The 18,782-nt window shown below is 36.5% G+C and overlaps 1 protein-coding gene across 2 annotated transcripts in view; it reads left to right on the top strand.

The window, feature by feature from the left end:
* Positions 1 to 18,782, top strand: part of LOC136834350 (lachesin-like) — a 195,025-nt gene that overhangs the window by 30,034 nt on the left and 146,209 nt on the right. For both annotated transcript variants that reach the window (XM_067096859.1, XM_067096858.1), the window contains exon 2: positions 8,050 to 8,221. The gene's annotated coding sequence lies outside the window, so the exon portion shown is untranslated. The remainder of the gene's footprint in view (positions 1 to 8,049; positions 8,222 to 18,782) is intronic.

Raw genomic sequence — 18,782 nt, 5'->3', positions numbered from 1 at the left:
GACCAGATAATACAAAGAGGAAGAGAGAGAGACAGAGAGCACGATTTGCAGTTGATATACTCATCAGTTCACTGACCTGACCAATCAGCCTGATAGAAATGATTTCCATCGAATATCCTACTTTTCCGTCCACCACATATTTTCACATACATCAAAGGACTTCATTAATTCAGATTCTACAAACAGCGAAAGCTGGGCATGTCGGGGAGTTCAGAGGGGCAGAAGGCCCTCACTAAAATTAAAAAACAAAAATCTTGGATCCGCATCCGGATGTGCATCCATCACAAAATCTGTTAAACTCCGAGATTTTTACGATCTACTTTTGGAACATGATCTCGTGCTGGCATGTAGCCAGCTTAACCTGAATGAACAATTCTATGGCTGACAACACACCCCGCAAAATTTTTCCTAAGACCCATCTATAACATTTTGATAGATCTTGTGAACAATCAAACGAACAAGCGAGTAAACATAAAAAAAAAAAACGAACAACCTCCTTTGAACTGTGATGGAGGAAGAAACAAGTACCGAACGCCAAGGGTTCTTAATCAAAGCACTGGAAATTTCGTCCTTTTTGAGACTGGCTTGACAGTTTCTCTGGAAGAGCAAATACAAAATTGCTCCGTACTTTTGAAAGCGCCCTTGTCATTCTGCCACTTGGCTCGGTATTCTGGGATTGGACCCATAACTGTATGGTGACATTCAGATTTGCTTTATGTCATGTTTCTTAATAAATGTAAATTCAAAACTGCGCTTTTGTCATGTTTCTCATTTATTGAGGTGTCCAGATTTCCTACTGAATCGTCGTGAAAGCTCCACGAGTCCCGTGAATATTTCTGTATGATAAAACGTAATGTGTATCCATATCTAATTTTTGTGTAAAGTAATGATAGTTTATAAGGGGAAATTTCCACTCTCAGACTTGCCGTTTTCCAGCCCGTAGCCAGTTTTCATCGCCACTGAATCCTTAATACATTAAGCAGAATAATGGTAAATTTACTTTAGTCCGAACTTCTGGATAGTATGTAAGGTCTTCGGTGCCATTTCGACTCCCTCTGATATTGCTGCCATGGCTGACGATATAGTTATACCGGTGTAAATTTAATAACTGTTAGATATTAGATAGCCACTAAGTTTTTTGAAAAATCTACAAACCTTTTGAATAATAAAAAAAAATTTGAGAATAGCCCCTTCCTTCTCTAACGCCAAGCAACAACTACAAGCCAATCAGATCAGTGTCATTCCCTAAAGTGTATCGATCCGAGCGAGACGGGTACCTGGCCACAAGCAATCTGGGATATGACATTTCTACTTTTACTGGAATTTATCTCTTATACATTACACTGACATTTCAGGAGGGTGGCGGTGAGATTACTGTTATAGAGGCTACTACTGCTAATGTATAAAACCCAAAGTATATCCGTATATGTATTTTCTGGATGTAATAGACAGTGTACGCTAATGAACTCTTCGTTGAACAATGGCCAATTCTTGCATGAGAAGATAAACAGGAAAAAATGTACAATGCAGCTCCAAGATAGCTTGAGTAATACCATTATCTTTGACGGGACATGTACACTAACGATGAAAATAATAATTACTCAAAAGAATTTAAGCCTTTGATATATACAGTAATTTGTTTGTTGATGGCACTTAGTTTTTGAAGAATAAAAATGCATTATGCCGTTCTTAATATGAGAAAATAACTTGATTAATATCGTTATTTTTGACAGGACATGTACACTAATGATGAAAATAATAATAACCCAAAAGAATTTAAGCCTTTGATATATAATTTGTTTGTTGATGGCACTTAATTTTTGAAGAATAAAATTGCATTATGCCATTCTTAATATGAGAAAATACCTTGAGTAATACCGTTATTTTTGACGGGACATGTACACTAATGATGAAAATAATAATTACTCAGACAAACTCAAACCTTTAATGTATAAAATTTCGACTTCTTTGTAAAATAATGAATAGCAAAATTTCGTCTTCTTTATAAAATAATGAACAGTAAAAATTCGACTTCTTTGAATTTCTTTGATGGCGCTTAGTTTTTGAAGAATAAAAATACATTACGTCGTTCTTAAACTGCCTCAGTGCTCAATATGTGAAAATAAAATTCAAGACGGAGCGATAAATAACAGAATACAATCCGTTGAGTCACTTATAGAAAAAGAGAATTCTAAAATCAATGTATCTACTTACAGAAAACCGACCTTCACAGGACTTGGTTTAAATTTTCCAAGTGCCTGCTATGAAAAATACAAAACAAATACCATAACTACACTTGCATGCCGAGCGTGTAACTTTATCTCCAAAGCGTTCGTTATTTCATTACGAAGTCGAAATTTTAATATTTATTATTTTACAAAGAAGTCGAATTTTTACTTTTCATTATTCTGTAAAGAAGTCGAAATTTTGCTATTCATTATTTTATAAAGAAGTCGAATTTTTACTATTCATTATTTTATAAAGAAGTCGAAATTTTGCTATTCATTATTTTACTAAGAAGTCAAAATTTTGCTATTCATTATTTTATAAAGAAGTCAAATTTTTACTATTCATTATTTTATAAAGAAGTCGAGATTTTATTATTCATTATCTTATAAAGAAGTCGAATTTTTACTATTCATCATTTCACAAATCAGTCAAATATTTACTATTCATTATTATACAAAGAAGTCGAAATTTTACTATTCATTATTACATAAAGAAGCTGAATTTTTACATTCATTATTTCATAAATAAGTCGAATTTTTACTATTCATTATCACATGAAGAAGTTCAATTTTTACATTCATTTATTAAATTAAATGGTTTTAAGGATCATACTTTTTACGGTTACGTGCATAGTTTTTTTAAATAAAAAAACTTAAAACCATCTAAACAAAAGAGTGGCACTGAAAGAAATATATTATACCTTAGGTTTTCTTCTATATCTAAACACGTGAACCAAGCATTATGTAAAGAAATAAGAGAGCTATTCCAGTTATACTTGCGACAGTTTGACTTAAAATTGGTATTGTATAACTTTAAAATAAAAAACATACCTCTGTTGATTGACTGATTATGAAATTTAGGCCTTGAAGACCAAGCGCCGGAACCCATCAGGATTATTTAGCGCCGTAATGAAGGTGAAATATATAAATTAATGGTATGATCGATAATGAATAGGTGAGCGATGACATACTAGTAAAATTCGGTGTTAAAATATGAACGTAAAAAATGAAGAATATCAGATAAAGCCAACAAAAAAATAAATCGTATCTCATGAGAAATTGCCAAGTGGCTTGTATTCATCGGTTGCTTACAAATTTACAAGTTCTAATTGCAGTTTGCAACAGAAAGATTCTAGTATTCAGAATCATTCCTTTCCAATCGCCCAACACAGAGCTGTGAGTTCACGGACAGCCATACCACTGTTAAGACCCATGTTATCAACAATAGGTGAAAATTTATGTAACGTGACCAAAAAGAGAGGATTTTAAAAATCGACAAAATCTGGGGATGAACAAGAGCCCAGATTTTAAAATCTACACTGATTATATTTAATATACCAGCCGAAAAACATAATAGCAGCTCATAATGTAAATATATTTTATCTCTTCATAATTTTAACTATTTAAATTTTATGCTTTTAAATTTTAGAACATTCTATTCTTGTGATTTTGATATTGTGTATACATTTTCCATATCCATGTCTTTTACTCATTTCAGCTATTTTTGAACATAGCACCAGAGTAGTGACGAAACGTTAAAATAAACATTTAAAAATATTGTTTGGTTGTTCCTCGTCTTAAAATTCATCAGTCTACTGAATTTTCAAAGCCCACCCCTGTTACAACGAAAATAATAATAATAATAATAATAATAATAATAATAATAATAATAATAATAATAATAATAATAAACATTTAAAAATATTGTTTGGCTGTTCCTCGTCTTAAAATTCATCAGTCTCCTGAATTTCCAAAGTCCACCCCTGATACAACTAAAATAATAATAATAATAATAATAATAATAATAATAATAATAATAATAATAATAATAATAATATCAGTGGGATCTATAAACGTTCCACAGTTATTTCTTATATATATTTTGAATGAACGTGACATTCCCTCAATTGTTTGATTACCTATAAAGGCCAAGCACATAACCATGACCAACAGTTTTTGACCTCCGGAGTCCTCCTCCCACTTCCCTTTCGTCGACAACTCTACCTCTCTGTTCCACTTCCCCGTCCCACCGCCCCCTCCCCTGCACTCCTATCCACAAGCCCTTATTAGGTATTTCTTTCATGATTTCTTTGCTTCCATGTATACAATCAGTACGCTGGTAAGACACCAAATATCTTCTTTGGAAATGAAAGAAAACATCTCCATGGGGGGTTTTGTACCGAAAAACCACTGAGTGCCCAGGTTCATAGGTTAATATATTCGACCGACGGCTATGACCTTTCGACGACCTGACGCCTTTGCTCATATTTTATAAGGTTCTAGGAATACAGCCAAGTGTTGATTTTGGTACCTGGAATACTAGAGTAAATAATCTGACAGATGCTATGATATTCTACTGAGATGACATCTGCCTCTACGTTGGAGTGAGATTCTGCTCAACAATTGTACGGCATCTTCACGACTGTACTGTTGCCGGTTGTCAGTTCAGTCTTCGTCGATCTTCAGAAATCTGTTATTTAGCATCCCCTGGGAAGGCTTGCTCTTGAGCTAGGGCGACATATGGTTCTGGCATAGAGAAACTTCGGAGGAATTTCCTGAACTCATGGTTATTTATTCATCTTCGCTAGCACTGGCATTTACTGTTATTCTCCACAATGCTGCACTGGCTATTGGTGACATTATAAAACTCTCTCTCTCTCTCTCTAGTACTACTTTGGCTGGTCCGGTGGTATGGTGGTTAGTGTCGTGGCATGGCGCTCAGATGTCGCGGGTTCGCGTCTACCCCATGCCAATGAAAAATCACTGGCTCTGCATCATGATCAGTTACTACTGCAGTGTGGGGTCTGCGGTGGGAGGCTGAAACCAACATTCTTTGGAAGCTTAAATAATTTCAAGTCAATGGCCCCTTTGGTGTGCTTGTTCCATGTGGATAGGTTTCATCTACTGAAATAATAATAATAATAATATTAATAATAATAATAATAATAAGCTACATTATGGCTGCTGGTCACTAACTCTCACTATCTCTCTCCATAGCTACATTGGTCCAGCTCCCTCTCTTCCTCCACTTGTATTACAGATTTTGTTTTGGAAGCTTCACTAAAGAAATTAAAGCAATCCATCCTCCAGTCTCCCATCGTCATTGTCCAAATCTGGCTTCACTAGGTTGGTGGATTAAGCCGGGCTTACGACAGCCAAAGGACTGCCCATAAGTACGGTAAGGAGTGAAAGGAAATTGGAAGCCTAGTGTGGATAAGTGGACACGTTCTGCCAACAGAGGTGGCTCCACCATCCAACAGATACTTGGTGGAAAATACAAGCTCCAGGTCACAATGGATGATCAGTCTTTCATCCCATTCACTTTCCGATTGTGGAATTATCTAATTCTCTCTGTATTTCTTGACATGTTAGACCTACATCCTTTCCCTGGGCCGTCCTGACATCACATTATAGGTGAAAGCTAATGCAACATTTTTTTTTGCGGAAGAGTTTGTTTTGAGCAGCTTTCCATTAATGATCTCTATACCTTAATATATATATATATGGGTGTGTGTGTGTGTGTATGCACTGTGTCTGTGTGGTAAGTGTGTGTATGTGATTGTCCAAGTTCATATATACACACAGATTCTTTTATTTATAAAAAGCCTTGGTTCAAAATAAAGAAAAATGAAGAAACCCAACTCCAGTTGTGAGGTTTGAACTCATGCACGGTGGACTTAGGGGTGGCGATAAGCAAAACCAGTTCATCTCTTACATACATATATACATACATTCGACTGTTGAATCCACATACATTCTTTAGAACTGGGTTAGACTAATCCTCACTTTCATGGTACAGAAGCAAAAGTGACTGGTAAATCCTGTTTATATTCCAGCCTAAAAATCAAGGACTTGCAATGGTAAGAGCATACAAAAGCTGAGGAGAAATTGATAAGTTCAGAGGTCTTTATGGTTATACTAGATACAGAAGTACATATATACATACATACATATATATATATATATATATATATATATATATATATATATATATATATATATATATATATAATGTTCTGGAAAATGTTGGCCAAATGAATTCGTGGCAAAATATAATCATTACGCAATCGATGATGATTGTATTCCCAAGACTCTTTCTAAGCTGAAAACATAAGTTTGGTCTTAAGTAATAAATCTATGGGGTCATTCACATCATTCACCAAAAAAAAAAAAGGTCGTATTATGGAACGTCTATACAATAAATCTGTACTTGTGGTGATGATGGACAGATTCGTTTTCGGAAAAAAATCCCTGCTACTTCTGGTTCTAACTGCCCTAAAATCCTCATCCCGGCGTTTAAATGTAGATTTTCTGAGTCACCAAGATAATTTCATGTCAGAAAATTGGCATAATCTTAAAAGTCCTGGGGCAGTAGACAAGAAACCGTAATTTTGTTATATCACTATTTGTGATTGTCGTAGAACAGGGGTGGGGAACTTTTTGTGCACGAAGGCCACAGTGAATTCATCGTCCCTCATAGAGGCTGCATTCAATAGGTTACTGGTTTTTAGTTATTTTAAAATCTAAGAGAAAGACAGGAGTAAACAACTATCATGACAAATAGTTTATTTACCTTTTACACAAATTACTGATGTCTTTGAGATTGCTTCTTTTGAGACAGCATTTTTAAATTCTAATTGGTATTCAAGGGTTTTTATAGTAATTAAGATTTACCTCTGAAAGCTGCAGAAGGCCGCATTTGATGGCTCAGAAGGCCGTAGGTTCCCCACCCCTGTCTTAGAATAACATTTCCTCTCTGTTTATATGTAGGTTTGTAAACTGTTAGCTCCGTGAACAGGTCTTAAGGAAGGGATAACATTTAAAGTTTCGAAAAACATTTAATCCAGATGCAGACTGAGGAAAAGCCAAAAACTGGATTCAAAAAAGAATTTTTGTAGTATGTCCACTCTTTTATTACGTACCAAAACATGCACTTAGTGCTAGAATACGTTTTCCAAATTGCTAAATTTTCCAAGTTGCTAAAAATACCTGTTACTTTAGGAAAGACTAAATCAGTTATTTTACGATTGATATCAGGTTCTAATAAATATCAGGTTCTAATAAAAAAATATCTAAACTGAAATATTCTTGGCCTCCAAGAAAGAGCATTCATTTACGGAAAGATGAACACCCTACATTTGGTTTTATTAACTGAAACTGTAGTTCGCATGATCCCAATGAATCCTCATCAGAGTGAATATTTTTCCACGAACACCAAAAGAGAAAATAGATTAATACTGACTTTTCTGGGGATTCTCTACTATTATATTACTCCCTCAGCTCAGAGCGCTCAGACACAAATTATACCAAGCTATCACTGCTCTCTCTCTTCTTAGGAGTTGGTATTACCAGGAACATTGCCTTCGTCTTCAATTCTTTCCATGCTACATATCTCCGCCATCATTTCTGGTGCTAAATTTATCTTTTCTTGTTCTTGGGCTCTCTGAAACCGGCACAGGCATTATAATAATAACAAAGTTCGCTCTGGTATTAAAGCTGAACTCCTTAAAACTAATTTGACGATGTAACCTTGATAGTTTGCGTGCACGGCAAAGCCGGGAAAATTACAAACATCATCCTCATCAATTTCATTCGCCTAAAATATCTCTGGGGATCTGAAGTAATGAACTGAAAAATATCCCCTGGATTATATGAAACAATACTATTACGTATTTTTCACAGTTACTACGCCAGAGGGTGGGTTGAAATGCCTCCTACAGAAAGAACCCCCACTTATTCTCTTTTCCAATATGAATGCACGTCTTCTTCAGTGTGGAAAAGACGAGAGTCAGAGAAAGTCACCAAAACTTTCATTTTTCAGTTGCCTGAAGAGCTCGAAGAGGAGGCCCTCCAAAGTCATCGCTTCCTGACCCCACTGATCGAACTTTGATCTGAGAAGTTGCCCTGGAGGCGCCGCTGACCTAAGGAACGGGAGTCGGTGGCTGCACTGCGCCGAAGGAAGTCTTCTTCCAAGAGCTTCCACTTCAGTGAACGTGAGTAAATACATACGCTTCATTCCTCCAGTTAGATCATCCTTAACAATAATTTATTATTCAGTACCATTTCATAGTGTGCTTTGATTGTCAGGTTCATGTATGGTTCGGTATACTGCATGTACCTGGTTATTCTAATTTCCTCGTGGTCTTCATTCTCTGTAATACATTTCAACATTCAGATAAGTTTTAAATGCAACATCATAATTCATATCAAGACTATGCATGAATTTACATAATTAAGAACAGTCAGTGACTGTGTCCGTATATTTGAATAAATACCGGTAAGTATATACACAGACATACATATATATATATATATATATATATATATATATATATATATATATATATAATATATATATATATATATATATATATATATATATATATATATATATATATATATATATATATATATATATATATATATATATATATATATACATATATATATACACCCTGTGCTCGCGCCTACTGAGCTATGTAAGAGAGTTTTACCCACTTTGGAAGGGGTGTCGCCAAAACGGTACCACGTCCCGATGAGGTTGCTAGCCTACGGCCTTTTTCTTGACCCCTACAGACACTGGGCTCAATTTACAGCTAGGTGGACTGGTAGGCGCCAGGTTACTGCTTCTGAGCAGCTTCTGCCTTCTCATTCGTTCCTGTTCTTTGCCTCTTGTTGAACCTCATTATCTCGAATCGTCCCCGACGCAATTAATTCCCCACTGATTAGACTTCCCTCTTCCCCTTCTCCCCCATCACCTCCATCCCCTCGCACCCGCCTTCCCACATCTTCTTCATCTCGTCTCATAACATGATCATGCCACTTAGCGCCTCCCTCTCTTGTTTGACGTTCCTCTAACTTTTATTGTTCCCTCAATGCTCTCGGTTCTTACTCTGCCTTTCCTGGTTCCCAAGTGTCCGTTTAGAAAAATTTCCTACAAATGCTGTCTGCTACTTCCCACTTGTCCATTTACATCTACACCTATAATTGCTATCACTCACTTTCTAGGTTTCAATTTAACCTGCCGCCTACAATTGCCTTTTGAGCTACGAGTCCATTATTTCTTGAAAGGCTTCCTTTCCTGCTCCTACACAACCGACCTGGGGAAACAGGTGCACATGTGATGCTGACAATAACCTCACTCATACCTAATTTGATGCTCTTCTCCCTATTGCCTCCATTACTCACCCCCACTGGGAATCTCTCCGTGCCGTTTCTTCTTACTCACTGCCTCACAATGGAGGACTTTGCGTCCTTCCCTCGGCTCTGTTTCCATCTAGCCCCTGCACACACACACAAAACACACACACACACACACACGTTATACCAAAGCTACTTCTCCCTCCTCCTCCTCCTCCTCCTCTTCCTCTCCATCAGACCAACCAAAGCTCTCTTTCCTTCTACTCGTTGTTCCCTCATTCAACGTTACCACTCTCATCTAACTAACTTTTTACTCTACACACACTCTCTTCTTCTTCTTTCTTCTCACTCTCACTCACACACACACACACAGATATATATATATATATATATATATATATATATTTAGAGAGAGAGAGAGAGAGAGAGAGAGAGAGAGAGAGAGAGAGAGAGAGAGAGAGAGAGAAATCATTTAAACAAAATTATTTACTACATAGCAAACCATACATGTCATGTCATTTGGCAAAAAAAGAGAAAAAAAGCTAGGCAGCATAAATGGAACACTCATAACATTAAAAATGACGAACGATTCAATTACCACGAAATATTTGGGGTAGCATGTGGGAAGAAAATCACCAGATATGAAATACGCCCAATACGTTATGGATTGAAAATTCATGAAGGGCCGAGCACGGACGCACTCCCATGCTTCCCGAAATAAATCCAAAAAGATATGCAACGAGTTCCTGGAAATGCGAGACAACGAGATTTTAAAATCATTTTGACGCTCATCGGCCGAGCCCCGAAATGACACCAAAAGAGCGTCTAGTGCGCCCGAGTTCTCAAGTGGAAGGAGAGGGGAATCTCTTTAAGGGTGAGAATGGGAGACAATTGAAAGAATGAGGGGAGAAGAAGAGGAGGGAGACTCCATGACAATAGAGTTGGAAGAAAGGGTGCCGCAGGAGAGAGAGAGAGAGAGAGAGAGAGAGAGAGAGAGAGAGAGAGAGAGAGAGAGAGAGAGAGGCTCTTTAGCTTGAAGTTATAAAAGCGATGGTAATGGAGTTTTCAAGCTACGCCTTTTTTGCGTAAAACACACGCACATATATACATATATATGCATATATATGTGCAGTATATATACATATATATATCTGTATATATACATATTTATATATATACATTATATATATAAATATATAAATATATGTATACATATACATTATATATATGTATATATATATATAAATATATGTATATATATATATATATACACACACATATATATATATATATATATATATATATATATATATATATATATATATATATATCTATATACATATATAAGCAAGTACAGTATTTGGGTTTCTCCTAAGATGCATTATATATATATATATATATATATATATATATATATATATATATATATGTATATATATTACATATATATATAAATATATATATATTATATAATTATATATATATATATATATATAGATATATATATATATATATATATATATATATATATATATATATAGATATAGATTTGAGTTTTTTTCTCCTAGGATTCTTCTTTCTATTTACTCCTTGCTCCCTCTCCTGCATCATTGCTAATCTCTGTCATAACGCGACTCCCCCTCAACAACCTCAATCGGATTACCACTTGCATCTTCATTTGCCCTATTACCGATCAGGCGGTGCTTTCTGCCCTTCAGCAAACTAGGTTGAAAAATGGTCGGACCTGTGAATAAACTGGCTGCAAATGTAACATCTAATCACTTTCCGAAATGAATGTATTTGTTGGAGAGAACATTGATATTATTACTGTTATATTGCATTTGTGTACAAACTTCTTATCTCTTTTGTGATATTAATCAATTCACTGCTATTGTGTTATCATATTTTGTTGTTGACAAGTAATGAAAGCAAGTGAAACGTCTTTTTTTTTTTTTTAAAGGTGGGAGGGGGGATGGAGTTGGGGTGGTGGGGGCTGCATAGGCGAAAACGACAGTGAATAATGATGAGTTACCGTGCAGAGTATCTCCTGTCTGTCACACGAGAGTTCATTGAACGATCACTCGCCTGACGTGGATAAATGACACGACTTGGGCCTTTATTAGTTGGAGCCACCTGCTGCTGCTAGAGCTGTGCTGCTTGAATTAAAGTCAGCCGAGACCATTTGGGCTTTTGGCAGAGGATGACACTTGAGCCGAATTGGAAGGAAGGGCAGTTGTCCCGGCACCTGGTCTGTTTCGAAAATGTTTGTGCGAACATCTCTCACGAATGGCGCTGATTTTCATTCATGCCTTAGTTTCCGCAGAGGTGCTTGACGCATAGAAATGAGCAAGTAACTGTGACGTGACAGGCTCCAGAGAGTGGAACGCTTACTTTACTGGCTAATCTAACAGTCTATGTAATAACGTATGTTGTTCCGTGGTATTTTCTTTCGTCACAACAGACATAACTGATGCATTTTTATCCGATTTTCGAATATACTGCAAAAACTCAATAAATGAATCAACGATTTTGCGATTAATTCTCTGCTATTGTTATACCACAATTCTGTCTCAAATGAAAAGAAAAATGTAGCAGGCTATTCTGAAAAAGAATTTCAACTGAATTAGGAATTCTGCAGCGATTCATCAAGAGGGAAAGTTATTTGTATCATTTAAGCCGGGGAGCCCAGTGATAAGATATCGGCTGGAAGAAGGCACCAGACCACCTGTGATGTCAATACTGATTTTTTTTTTTTAGAAAAATGTAACTGCCCTTTCAATGCAGAATAGTTTTCTTTCCTTTTTCGACCCTTAAATAAACTACAGCTTAACCTTCATTTCATTATTTTTTGACAATAATTAGATAAATAAAACAAATGAAAGTAAAACTGACGTCAGTGTTATTATCACTGTTATAAGAGATTAGATGAATAAACTTGTATGAATATATAACTGACATTGTTATCAATAGTTATTATTATGATGGTGATGATGGTAATGATAATGATCCACATTTAAGTAAATAAAAAAGGTATGAGCACATGGCTGGTACCCGGATTATCACTGATGTACCTCACAAATAAAATGAAATAAACGATGTGAGCATATAACTGGCATTCGAGCGATTGTGCCCTGCCGTTAGACATTTAGGAATTATTGCTTTGACACGATTCTTTTATACCCAGGGAACCCAGAGACAACAGGACAATCTTGTGAAAATGACTTTGGGTTCACCCACAGGACAAATCTCTTGGTCTCTTTACGATCCTTACGACAGTGCTGCTTGGACCTCAGTGCGATACTGATGTGAACCTAAAAAGCAACGACATTATTTATTTCAATATAATTTCCAAGCTTTGGAAAGCCTTTGTTCATTTATTCCTCAAAGGAAAAGACTTTTTTAATATGTACCATGTCACGAGCTCATCCTACTTAAAATTTTTCTTTTTTTATTTCTTAACATTAAGTACGTTGCGCAAGGTTAAAGTCATGACTCAAAGAGAGAAAATGTCACGCGCCAAGAAAAATAAAAAGTCGAGTTATGTCATTCTAAAATGATTTCACTTAGGCGCAGCAGAAATCGGTTTAATTTTCAGAGGAATGCGACAATCTTAACGAGAAGTGTTACATCTTCACCTAACTCACAGGCTTTCTGGCAAGAAAGTGAAACGCATCTTGAGGTAAACTGCGCTGGAGAACACAAACGTGACTCAGTTTGATGTCATTAAATTCCAGCCTGCATGTCCTGACGTTACTAGAATATAGTATTTTCGCCAAAGGCCAACCACTGGGATCTATGAGGTCATTCAGCACTGAAAAGGTGTAACAGGAGGAAAACTTCTCAGTTGCACAATGACACAAGTTTTAGGAGAGGGTGGATAGCAAGACAGAAGAGAGAATATGAATGGAGGTACATAAAAGGAATGAAAGGGGTTGCAGCTAGGGGCCGAAGGGACGCTGCAAAGAACCTAAGTAATGCCTACAGTGCACCGCGTGAGGTGAACTGACGGCACTACCCCACGAAGAATAAGAGGAATTTATTTCTGGTGATAGAAATTCATTTCTCTCGCATAATGTGGCTCGTATTCCACAATAAGTTGTAGGTCTCGTTTAACTAGGGTAACCAATTGGTTCTAGCCACGTAAAATAAATCTAATCCTTTGGGCCAGCCCTAGGAGAGCTGTTAATCAGCTCAGTGGTCTGGTTAAACTAAGTATACTCACTACCCGCCCCCCCTCCACAACCCCATGGGGAACGTGACTTAGTTTAATGTCATTAAATTCCAGCCTGCATGTCCTGACGTTGCCAGAGTACAAACAAATTAACAGGCGACTGACTGCCCCGTTGCGTGACCGTCTGTCAAATGACTGCAAACGGATCTTGGACTGTTTACTCTCGTAGTAACGGAAGGGCATTGTAAAGCTAATTGCAGGGTCAGACTTTTCGAGCTATTCCCGGTATTCAACAACGACACAGTAGCAATAACGTTTGATGTAATGGGAATATTTCCTTTAAAGGTAGAACGTCACTTTGAAACGAAACTGAAATCGCTCTGGAAAAGCGATTTTTTTTATTGCAATCATTCTAACATGGCATTATTATTATTATTATTATTATTATTATTATTATTATTATTATTATTATTATTATTATTATTATTATTATTATTATTATTTATTCTAACTATTTTAGTAATACAGTTCTGAGGGATTATGAACCACAAGTGGCCACGAATGGCAACATAACTTGTAGTGAAAACATGCTAATCTGAATAATGGTAATAAATAACAAGAATGTTTTAATACAAAAAAATTGGTTTAATTAGCTTACAGACGGTGAGATAGCGTTTTCGTTTCGTGATCACTATCATCATCATTATCATTATTGTACTTCGGGCTGTAGACATGTCACTTTTTCTAATTCCCAGGTTTCTATAACCGACATGAAGATGCTGATAAACGAGAAAACTGAAGAATCAAGGTAAAGTTGTTTAGAAAGGGAGATAAAAAGAAGGATAAAGAGGGTGACAGAATGAGAGACCGGATGGAAAGGGAGAAAGAGGGGGGGACAGGGGGGAAATGCAAATAAAGTAAGGTTGGGGGGGTGAAGATATTTTTCATAAGGGGAATAATTTAGATGATAAATACGTTTCTGTGTAAATATATATATATATACTGTATGTATATATATATATATATATATATATATATATATATATATATATATATATATATATATATATATATATATATATATATATATATATATATATAGCTGTCCTTACATGGAGGGAAAAAACAGGGCATTCCTAAATTCTGTCCGTGAGTATAATCCATGTCTTTATTTTACGGCCTTCACTAATCGAGTCCTTCCAATTATTATTATCATTATAATTATTATCAAGGCAAAAAGGAGAAACTTTTGAACGAGCCAAATCAGAGCAAAAGTTCTAGCCATAGAACTTCTATCGTGTGAGATATTAATGAAAACAAGATTTAGGGATTAAAGTTTTAATTAGATTCCCAGTTTGCGTTGAATAACAACATTTCAAAGGCCCTCGGTTTATGTTGGCTACCCAATCCTCCGCGTAAATCTTAGATCTCATTACGCGGTCAGAGGATAGAGCAAAGGGGAGAGAAACACGGTATTTTTTCCGCCTTTCTTTCTGGAGAATTACACCAGATATGCAGATGTTAAAGGGAAACTTTTCTTCCTCATTCCAAAAGGGAAAAGGATCACAAAGGGAAGATGGATGATAACCGCGCCATGATTAGAATATTAATAAGGATTCAGTGTTCATCACATCGAACCATGCAAAAACATAACTTAAATGTCCTCGTCATAAATACATCTATATATGTTACACGGAACGTGTGAAAAGACCAATTCGCTTATGAACATTTGATCCCCGAGGGCTAGGACTAAACACAGCAAAACAGATTCATCTACACTTTTTCGCCGTGTTTAGTACTAGGCCCGGGGGGGGGGTCAAATGTGTTTCGCCGTGTTTAGTACTAGCCCCTTGGGGGGGAGGTCAAATGTGTTTCGCCGTGTTCAGTACTAGCCCCTGGGGTATCAAATGCACTTAGGGACATTTGATCTCCCAGGGGCTAGTGCTAAACACGGCAAAACAGTGTAGATGAATCACTGTTTCGCTGTTTCGTCCTAGCCCTCGGGGATCAAATGTTCATAAGCGAATTGGTAATTTCAAATATTCCCTAGGGATTTCGTGAAATCCCTGGATTTCACATATTCCCTGTAACATATATACATTTACAAATCTATTTTGTATATGTATAAAAATACATATACATACTGTAGACTCTCGTCGGTGTTTTCAATACAGCAATACTTGTTTGGTTCCGTTTAGTCCTCTGTATGAAGGTGGGTGTGCGGTTAACATAACATTTCCTTCTACAAGGAAGACTTTTAACCTTAGGTTTAGAACTAGCCAGCCTCGTGCCAGCACGAGCTCTTGACTTTTATGTTAGTGTAAAAGGGGAGGAGGCGGCTTGGTGTGGACCTTCGGACTCTGACCAACCAACAGAGACTTCCTCCAATTAAATGCCCATTTTTATGAATATAGAATGTTGGTCTTTTATCTACAGGAAAAGCTCTCTCCTTTCTTTACACCAGATGGAAAGGAATGAACAGGTCACATCTAAATTCTAGTTTTTTCTCTCTCTCCAAAGGCCATTGTATGGTCCCTTGTCTTTGTCTTCTTAAAAGTGCCGGGTGTCATTGTTTCCTTCATTTTTTTTCTTTTTCTCTGACGAGCCTTCCTCTGCTACTTCACAGCCACGCGGCACCTTCGGAGGCTTCCTCCTTTGCACCGACTGTGTGGATACCACAGCCAGTATACAAGAGCAAGGTCACCTCAATCTAACAATAATAACTTCAGCAGTGCTTAGTTACTCTGAATTACTGAGCCAGTCTGTTTTCTTGGGTCTATATTTCCGTTGCTTTCAATGTATTTTCACTCTTTCGTGTTTTCACATTTTCTTCATTCCTATAGTTAAGGGCAATATTTACATTTATTTACAGTATTTATTTACGTTCTCTGTCTGTCTGTCTGCCTGTCTCTCTCTCTCTTTCACAAACATCAAACACAAAAGTATACGTGTGTGTATATATATATATATATATATATATATATATATATATATATATATACATATATATATATATTGTATATATACACATATGTATATATATATACACACAAACACACACACCCACACACATATATGTATATATATATATATGTATATGAATAAGTATATGAATTTGTGTCTCTTACATTCACCTACATGAAGCCACATATATCGTTTACTATCGAACTCGCTGTACCTTGGGAGTAACTTACTCCCAATGGGAATTACATTTGATAAGTGCACCTGAGCATATACGCTCATCAGTTACAATTCCCGATGCGTTTAAGTTATTTGATTTGAACGATATTGATGGAATAATATAATATAATATAATATAATATAATATAATATATATATATAATATAATATACTTTAAAATGTCTATATATATATATATATATATATATATATATATATATATTTATTATGTATACTGTATATATATAAAGAAATTTAATGTGAAAACTTGCCAGTCAATTTTCTTATTCTTGTAGTCTTCCAAAAAATTCACGAAGACAAAATTCATGGTCTTTCGTGAATAAAAGTTCAAGATGGTCTTTCCCCCGAGTGTTTGCCCAACTCTCATGAACGATACGTGCACTTGAATTGCTCCACTTGAAATCATACGAGTAATTTCAACCATATAACAAGAAAAACAAATAAAAAATGCGCCGAAGTTTATTCGGCGCAACCGAGTTTTCTGAACAGCATATAATGCTGTATGGAACTCTCAGCCACAGCTTATGAAACTCAGCCGCGGCCCATGAAACTTTCAGCCACGGCCCGGTGGTGGCATGTGTTGTTGACACAAATAGCGGTGCTAGACGCACGATCATGGCTAACTTTAACCTTAAATAAAATAAAAACTACTGAGGCTAGAGGGCTGCAATCTGGTATGTTTGTTGATTAGAGTGGATGATCAACATACCAATTTGCAGCCCTCTAGCCTCAGCAGTTTTTAAGATCTGAGGGCGGACAGAAAAAAGTGCGGACGGACAGACAAATAGCCATCTCAATAGTTTTCTTTTACAGAAACTAAAGACCGATGTGCCTTTCCAATCGCCATTGTCTGATGATGAGTCGAAGCTATTCCGACGATATAGTTATCCCTCCTTTCTATTTTCATTCTAATATGTGAGTATTTTAGATATGCTTGTAAGCGTCTGCGTGTTCTTAGTGCAAACTATCCTAAATGGAGGGGAGTAAATGAGAAATCTAGGTAAAAGTTCTTGTTAATGAGATATCATCATCGCTTCACCTTTACTTTCACTTCCTTTGTAATGCGGTATATATTATGAAAATTGTTTGATGGAATTAAGTGGCCTCTGAAAACAAGTTTTGCCGCAGTCTTGGCTTTCAAGCATTTGAGAGTGCATTTTCAGGAAGATTACTCCACTATTTTCGTTTGAACCGTTTGTATGAGACTCGCAAAACATCTCCTGTGTCGCTGTCTTCGAGAAAGCCTGTTATTTAGTATATATAAACGCAGGGAAATACTGACAGATTATTTCCATAAAGGCAGAATTGTTTTGGCTAAATGCGTATCGGCGCATCGTAAGAGGAAGGCAACTTGCGTCTACATGAAATATTCTTAACTGTTTTTGAGGATGGTCAGGCACCTTCAACACGAGGTATCTTAATGTTCCTTGCGTGCTAGAATGCTCAAAAAGAGAAAACACTCAAAATCCGCGCCTGTACTGGTCACAAACCATATGGCAACCTGAATGATACATCCATGAATGACTCATATAACTAGCTTGTCAAAGATTCTGCCATAAAAAAAGAGGAAGGAAATTTCCAGGTTCCATAAGGGATAAAAAAAAAGCGAACCCCATCAACGAAGCAGAGGCCCTGGTAACAGAAAACTGCCAAAAGAACCGAGCCCTGTTCCCGTCTGATGATCACAGCAAAAAGGGGATACCGACGAGTAAGACCAGATTGTGACCAACCACTTCCTGAAACTCTCCCGTTGGAGGGCTCTCTCGCGCCTGAAGAAGAAGAAGAAGAAGAATGCCGAGTTCAACGTTATCATCTTTTTCCGTCACGTGCGAGCCATGAGAACCCTTCGCGATCTCAAGTGACGTTCGGCAATGTAAGAAGATTCAGGTCCGAACGATTCTTGTTGCCTCAGTCCCACGTGTATACTTTTTACTTTGATCATTCCAGGCCTTTCATTATCTTGACGTTTTGCAGCGCACGAGTATCATTCATCAGCAAGTTTTTTTTTTATTATTTTTTTTTCTATCGGGTGCGGTATTTCA

Source organism: Macrobrachium rosenbergii, chromosome 53 (genome assembly GCF_040412425.1).
Source record: "Macrobrachium rosenbergii isolate ZJJX-2024 chromosome 53, ASM4041242v1, whole genome shotgun sequence".
NCBI classification, from domain to species: domain Eukaryota; kingdom Metazoa; phylum Arthropoda; class Malacostraca; order Decapoda; family Palaemonidae; genus Macrobrachium; species Macrobrachium rosenbergii.
The sequence above is the reverse complement of the archived record's forward strand: the minus strand, read 5'-3'. Positions and strand labels throughout refer to the sequence as shown.